This window comes from Lepus europaeus, chromosome 9, assembly GCF_033115175.1.
Source record: "Lepus europaeus isolate LE1 chromosome 9, mLepTim1.pri, whole genome shotgun sequence".
Classification (NCBI taxonomy): domain Eukaryota; kingdom Metazoa; phylum Chordata; class Mammalia; order Lagomorpha; family Leporidae; genus Lepus; species Lepus europaeus.
The window spans coordinates 96,228,733-96,235,551 of record NC_084835.1 but is presented as its reverse complement, the minus strand read 5'-3'; the positions used below and the strand labels follow the sequence as shown (position 1 = coordinate 96,235,551).

At 53.2% G+C, this 6,819-nt stretch overlaps 1 protein-coding gene across 5 annotated transcripts in view; it reads left to right on the top strand.

Annotated features, from left to right (window-relative positions):
• The first annotated feature begins 848 nt into the window (after window positions 1–848).
• Window positions 849–6,819, top strand: part of SMAD2 (SMAD family member 2) — a 93,141-nt gene continuing 87,170 nt past the window's right edge. Inside the window, exon 1 of one of the 5 annotated variants that reach the window (XM_062201636.1) lies at window positions 849–913. The gene's annotated coding sequence lies outside the window, so the exon portion shown is untranslated. Of the gene's footprint in view, window positions 914–1,148; window positions 1,285–1,459; window positions 1,525–1,781; window positions 1,913–2,724; window positions 3,029–6,819 lie in introns of those variants that run through there. The other 4 variants (XM_062201635.1, XM_062201639.1, XM_062201638.1 and 1 more) reach the window with 4 other exon arrangements.

Sequence of the window (6,819 nt, the reverse complement as noted above, 5' to 3'; positions counted from 1 at the left end):
CCCGACCCCAAAAGCACAGAACGGATCTCGGGCCCGCCCCCCGGTGCCCCGCCCACAGCGCGCTCATCTGCATACGGGCGCGGCCAGCCGCCGGCCCGGTACCCGGGCTTCCGCAGGACCCTCTCGCTGGCCGACGCGTGTCCCCTCCTCTGGGGCAGGCCAGCGGCCCCCCCGGGACAGGAGCACGTGCACGCTCTCGGCTTCAGGACGGAGCGGGAACTGGCCGGCCGCCTCCCACAGCCGCTACCCAGCGGCGCTGGCGAGGGGCCAGGGAGGGCCCGGGGCCACGGGGCCGCCGGAGATCGTCGCCCCGGCCTTGTGGGGTACGGCTCTTCCCCTCCGCTCCCCGCCCCTGAGCGCGCCGACGACCAACTCGAGCGAAACCGCGGCCGTCCCACCCCACCCGGCCGCCGCGCCGCGCCGCGCCTCGCCTCACGCTCGACGGGGGAGGCGGGACCAATCAGCGAACGACGTCTCCCTTCCGATTCGAGGCCCCCGACGCGCGGCTCACACCCCGAGCTCCCCGCGCGCTGATTGGCTGCGCGCGCCGCCGGTCCGGCCGGGAGGCGGGGCGGGCCGAAGGCAGAGGGAGGTGGGAGGCGGTGGCCCGCGACTCCCCGCGTCCCGCTCGCCCCCCGGCCCTTCCCGCGGCGCTCGGCCTCCTTCCTTCCCTCCTCCGCTCCCTCCGTCTTCCGTGCGCGCCCCGCGCGGCGCTCGGCCGGCGTGCCTCGCGCCCTAACGGGCGGCTGGGGGCGCCAATCAGCGGGAGGCAGGGTGCCAGCCCCGGGGCTGCGCCGGCGAATCGGCGGGGCTCGCGGCCCGGGGTGGGAGGCGGGTCCACCCGCGCGGCCGCGGCGGCGGAGGAGCAGCTCGCCAGCCTGCAGCCCGCGAGCGCCGAGCGAGCCGCCCGGAGGTGGGTGCGCGGCGCCGCGGCGGCCGGCGGCCGAGGGCGGAGGGCGGAAGCGGAGGTGGGCCGGCGGGGGCGGGCGCGCGCCGGTGGGGAGGAGGGGCGGCGGCGGCGGCGGCGGGGCGCGCGCGTCCCCACCCCCTCCTGCCCGCGGGCGGTGGCCGGGCCCCCACCCTGGCCGCGAGGCGGGGCGCCCGGCCGGGCCCGGGCCTGGGGGCGGGGCGCGGGGGACGGCGCCGAGCGCGTTCTCAGTTCCGCCTCCCTTCTCCCGTCCCCTGCTCGGCCTGCCGGCTCCCTCCATCCCCTCGGAAGCGGACGGAACAAAAGGTCCCGGGCCCCCCGGCTCTGACGGGGCGGGACCTGGCGCCTCCGCGCAGGTACGGCCCGGGCGCCGCGGGCCGCGGGCGAGGGGTGTGTGTGCGTGCGGCGGCCGGGGCCGCTGGCGGGGTCACATGGCTCCGGCGGGGTGGGGGCTGGGGTGGGGCGAGCTCGGGGCCGTGGGCGCGCCGGCCGCGAGGAGGGAGCCCCGGGTCGCCGGCGCCGCGCGCTCGGGGGGCTTGCGGCCGCGGTCGCTCCATCCTGAGGGCCGGAGCTCGGGAGCGCGTGAGGAGCGGCTGGTACTTTGCTTCCACTTTTTGTCTTGTGGTGCTGGAACCTTTGTTAACCGTGAGAGCCGCGGGCTGCGAGGGGCGGTGTGCGCTCTCGAACGCGCGCAGGCTGCGGCCCGGCCCGGCAAAGTTGCTCCCGGGGCCGGCCTGCTCGGCGCCCTCGCCTTCCGCGGGCTGCGGACTGGCCGCGCGCAGTCGCCGCTCGGCTCCCGCCTTCTCTGGTGGGACCTTCTGCCGTGGGCCAGGCGCTGGTCTGTCTGCCTCGCTACTTACACCCTCGTTTGATCCAAGACGCGAGAAAAACGTTGCTTTTGGTGTTTTCCTTTGGATCCTTGAAAAGCTAAATACCGCCCGCTCGTCGCTACCAAACCTTTGTGTTTTTTTGAAAAGCCTGCAGGTGGGACGCATTGGGAAGTTGTGCTTCTAACAGGCATTCTTGTTTGCTACCGTGTGGAATATCTTGACTTGGTATTCTAAACTTGTGTAAAACGCCATTTGTAAAGTAATTGTTAGTAGACGATCAGGTAAAGTACTTTGCAGTAATTCTGTTTTTTTTTTTTCCAGAAGTTCCTGACATGAATTAAGGTTCAAAAAGGTTTTTTTTGTCATTTTCTTCTAACTTCACATGAGTTGAACCTGTACCACTGAAAAGAATGCGTTTCTTGAGTCTGATGGAGTAAATTTGCCGTTACTGTACAGAACGTACATAGGCTGTTCTACTTTCGACCTCAGTTTTAAAAGTTCTCGTCTGGTGGAGAGCTGTTAGATAGTTAAATGAGTTTTGAACTGCTTGGTACATGGACTAGAGAGGCAAATGTAACAGCGATGGAAGGAATGTAAAACGTGTTTCATCAGTGCATCGTGGTTGAGGGTTTTTTATTTGCCTAAAAACCCCTACCCAGGGTATTTAGAGAATTCCCTAACCTAGAAAGTCATGTGCAGACGTTTGTATTAAATTCTGAAACACAGCGGTTTTGTTTGTAAGGTTTCTTAGTTTTCACATAAACGTAGCTGTGATGGTAAATATAAACAGTTGATGTGTTTGAACATTGCTAAAGCAAGTGCCCGCTTACCCTCTCGCTGTTGAAATCTGGATTTCATTGAATTTAAGTTTGTTGGCTGTGTTTAATGTAATGAGCTTGGAAACGTCCATTTCTGGGAGTGTTAGTAAGAAATTGCTCTTCGGAAGAGTGTGCTTTTTATACATTCACCTTCCAGTGTGGTTTTAGATTTTAGGTGTTCAACAAAAAAGTTGGGTTTTTCAAGGTTGTAACCTATCAGTGCTTTGTCATAAGAGGTTAATTTTCTACACAATCGGTAATGAAATAATATAGTCTTGTAAGAAATTGTGCAGGGTGATTTCCTGTTTGTGGTTTGTCAGCCTTGGTGTGTGTTTTAACTCCTAAGTGGGAATATTGGGGATGGATTTTTGTATTTCAGCACAAGTTGTGTTTAATAGGAAGAGGTGGTTTCTACTTCAAGATGGCAAGAGGCCCCCTTGCATTTTTATATTGTAAGTACTAGAATCACAGTGTTAAAATATTACTGCTTCACACTGGGGGGAAATGCATGAGTGGGAGTTAAAAACACTCCATTTAGCTGCTGGTCAGAGACTTGTTGAATTTTTACGTTTTGTAAATTGTCAGTTTTGACTTTGAAGCCTTGAAAGTTTTTCTTACGCTTGTTTGGTTTTGACTGATTGTGCTTTAAGAACCCCAAAACTTCATTTTCTGGCACTTTTTAAAAATTTTTATTTTTTAATTTATTTGACAGGTAGAGTTATAGACAGTGAGAAAGGCCTTCCTTCTGTTGGTTCACTCCCCAAATGGCCTCTATGGCTGGCGCTGTGCCGATCTGAAGCCAGGAGCCAGGTGCCTCCTCCTGGTCTCCCATGCAGGTGCAGGGGCCCAAGCACTTGGGCCATCCTCCACTGCCTTCCCGGGCCACAGCGGAGAGCTGGACTGGAAGAGGAGCAGCCGGGACTAGAACCCTGTGCCCACATGGGATGCTGGCGCCGCAGGTGGAGGATTAACCAAGTGAGCCACTGCGCTGGCCCCATTTTGTGGCAGTTTTAAATACAAGTGGATTTTGTGGTGTATGTAAAAGCCGTATTTAGAGCATTCTGGCAGATAGAGATTTATTCATATTTTGGAAACGAGTTTTTAGAGGATGAAGGGAGACTTGTTGTTTTGATGGGCGCAGAGGAGCCACTTTTAGGCCCGCAGTTTCTGTAAAAGCAAGGTGGTTTTCCACTAAATATTACAAGAGTATATCAGAAAATGTGGAATGTAGGGACCCTTGGCGACGCCCACACCCCATATCTCAGTGCCAGTGTGCCTGGGAAGGCAGCAGGTGATAGCACTGGTACTTGTGTCCCTGCCACCCAGCTGGACTTCCAGGCTCCTGGCTTTGGCCTGGCCCAGCCTGGGACATTTGGAGAGTGAACCAGCAGATGGAAGACCTTTCTGTCTCTCCTTCCCTCTCTGTCACTCTGCTGTTCAAAGAAATAATTTTTTTTTTTTTTAAAAAGGATTTAATTATTTTTTGAAAGGCAGAGTGACAGAGGCAGAGAGAGAGATCAGTCTTGCATCCACTGGTTCACTCCCCAAATGGCTGCAAGGACCGGGGCTGGGCCGATCCAGAGCCAGGAGCCAGGAGCTTCTTCCAGGTCTCCCATGTGTTCTCTCAAGCACCTGGGCCATCTTCTGCTTTCCCGGGCCATAGCAAAGAGCTGGATTGGAAGTGGAGCAGCCAGTGCTTGAACCGGCGCCCATATAGGATGCCGGCACTCAGGCGGCAGCCTTACCAGCTATGCCACAGTGCTGGCCCCCAAATAAATCTTTTTTCTTCTTTTTTTAAAGATTTATTTATTTATTTGAAAGAGTTACACAGAGAGAGGAGAGACAGAGAAAGAGGTCTTCCATCCGTTGGTTCACTCCTGATATACCATAGTGCCGGCCCCAAATAAATCTAAAAAATGTGAAGTAGGGACCGGTGCTGTGACACAGCAGGTTAAAGCCCTGGTCTGCAATGCTGGCATCCCATATGGGCACTGGTTTGAGTCCTGGCTGCTTCACTTCCGATCCAGCTCTCTGCTATGGTCTGGGAAAGCAGTAGAAGATGGGCTAAATCCTTGGGCCCCTGCACCAGTGTGGGAGGTCTGGAAGAAGCTCCTGGCTTCGGATCGGCACAGCTCCGGCCGTTGTGGCCATCTGGGGAGTGAACCAGCATATGGAAGACCTTTCTCTCTCTCTGCCTCACTGTAACTGTCTTTCAAATAAATAATTAAAAAAAAAAATGTGTAAGGAATTTTAAACTGGTTTAGGAGAGGTTATACGTTACTTGAACAACTTGTATTTGTGGACAAGTCACATTTATTCAATGTTTTTTTTTTTTTCTGTGTCTCAGACTGTGGGCTAGGCAATAAAGTGTTTCACAGCAAATCAGTACATCCCTGTTCCTTAATGTAATTAGGAAAGTGGACACTTGATGTTTTCTGCCCCATTCCCTGGTGTTTGAGTAAGATAGTGTACTAAGTGTGGGAGCACACAGCCCTGCGGCAGTGAGCTCACGGTGCTCTCTGTGCTTTGGACAAGAAGGTACTGGAGAAGACGTGTAGTGTGAACTCGTGGGATCACTGGAGCAGCCACTGTATTTCAATGTGTGTGGTCTGTAGAAACTGAAGGTATGGCCGAGCTTTCAGAAACAAGTTTGTGGTTGAGCAGAGACACACCTGCAGAGCAGTTTAATTTGATTACCTGTTGCCCTGTAGTTATGAAAACTGATTAAGGGGGAAAAAGCAAACCTGAGTCAGGGTCGGGTGAGAGAATTAGGAATAAGGTGTCAAAACAGAGTAAGGGTTTGGTAGCAGTATCTGTCTGGTGAAGGAGAGGCCTGGGTTTTTGATTCAGAGCTCTAGGTTGACGTTTGGTTTCTCAGTTACAATATTGGGTAAATCACTCAACTCTAGAAAATAAGTATAGTAAGGCCTGCCTATTACTGTAACAGTGGGGATTAAATGATTTCCATTGCCTGAGACATAGGGTCCTCTTCTTTTGCTCTCTTCTGGATGTGAGTTTCACTTTGTTGGGCTTTTTCTTTTTTTAAAGATTCATTTATTTATATTTATTTGAAAGAATTACACAGAGAGAGGAGAGGCAGAGAGAGAGAGAGAGGTCTTCCATCCAATGCTTCACTCCCCAATTGGCCGAAACTGCCGAAGCTGAGCTGATCCGAAGCCAGGAGCCTCTTCTGTGTCTCCCACGCGGGTGCATTGGCCCAAGCACTTGGACCATCTTCCACTGCTTTCCAAGGCCATAACAGAGAGCTGGATCGGAAGAGGAGCAGCCGGGACTTGAACTGGTGCTCATGTGGGATGTCGGTGCTTCAGGCCAGGGTGTTAACTTGCTGTGCCAGCCCCTGTTGGGCTCTTCTCTAATCCACATATTTTGCCTACACTATTATCCTTGACAAGCAGCCTTTAAGCAGGAAAGACCCGGAGTGGCTAAATTGTCCAAGTCCATATCTTAGAGCATAGGAGAGCCTTTGAGAACCTTAATCAGAACCTGTTGGCATGTATTTAAAATGTTTCTAACAAGCCAAGTTATCAGGCTTCTAAACCCACAGGAGATTAGAAGCAAGTAGATTATGGGTAGTGTGGGGAGGCCTCAAGGCGGGTGGGGAGGAGGACAGGGACTGTTAACCTACTGTCTATTGTAAGGAAAAACAGATAACAGCCTGGTGAGGATAATGGAGATAATCTGCAAAGCCTGACTAGCATGTCTGGGGCCTTTGAGAACAGGACCAGACTTGAAAACCTAGTAATGAGTGTTAATCAATTAGCTTAAATCACGTTTGGGAAAATCTTTTTAAGAGTGCAGTAATCTACATAATATACTTCAGATTGTCATTCAGGATGATTAACACATGTTCCTGAAGGGGTAGAACATTATGATGTAGTGAATGACTTCGTGAGAGACCCGCATACCTACCATGACCGGGATAACTGATTTATCTGCCATTCAGAGAGCCATGACTCCAGACAGAAATGGCCTTTGTGCTATCCAGAAGTGACGAATGGTGGCGATCTTAGTGGTGTAGCACCCTGTGTCACACCTTTTCTTCAGAGGAAGTCATTCTTTTTGCTGTTGTGCAGGAGTGTCATGTGAAACTTTTCACTTGGGCTTTGAGAGTGTGTTAGATTTCTAGGACAGAGTGAATGTGGACAATTGGCCAGTTTCTCTTTTGAGGGCTTCTTGTCTATTATATGTCAATTACATCCATTATTGGCTTTGATAGCTTTTT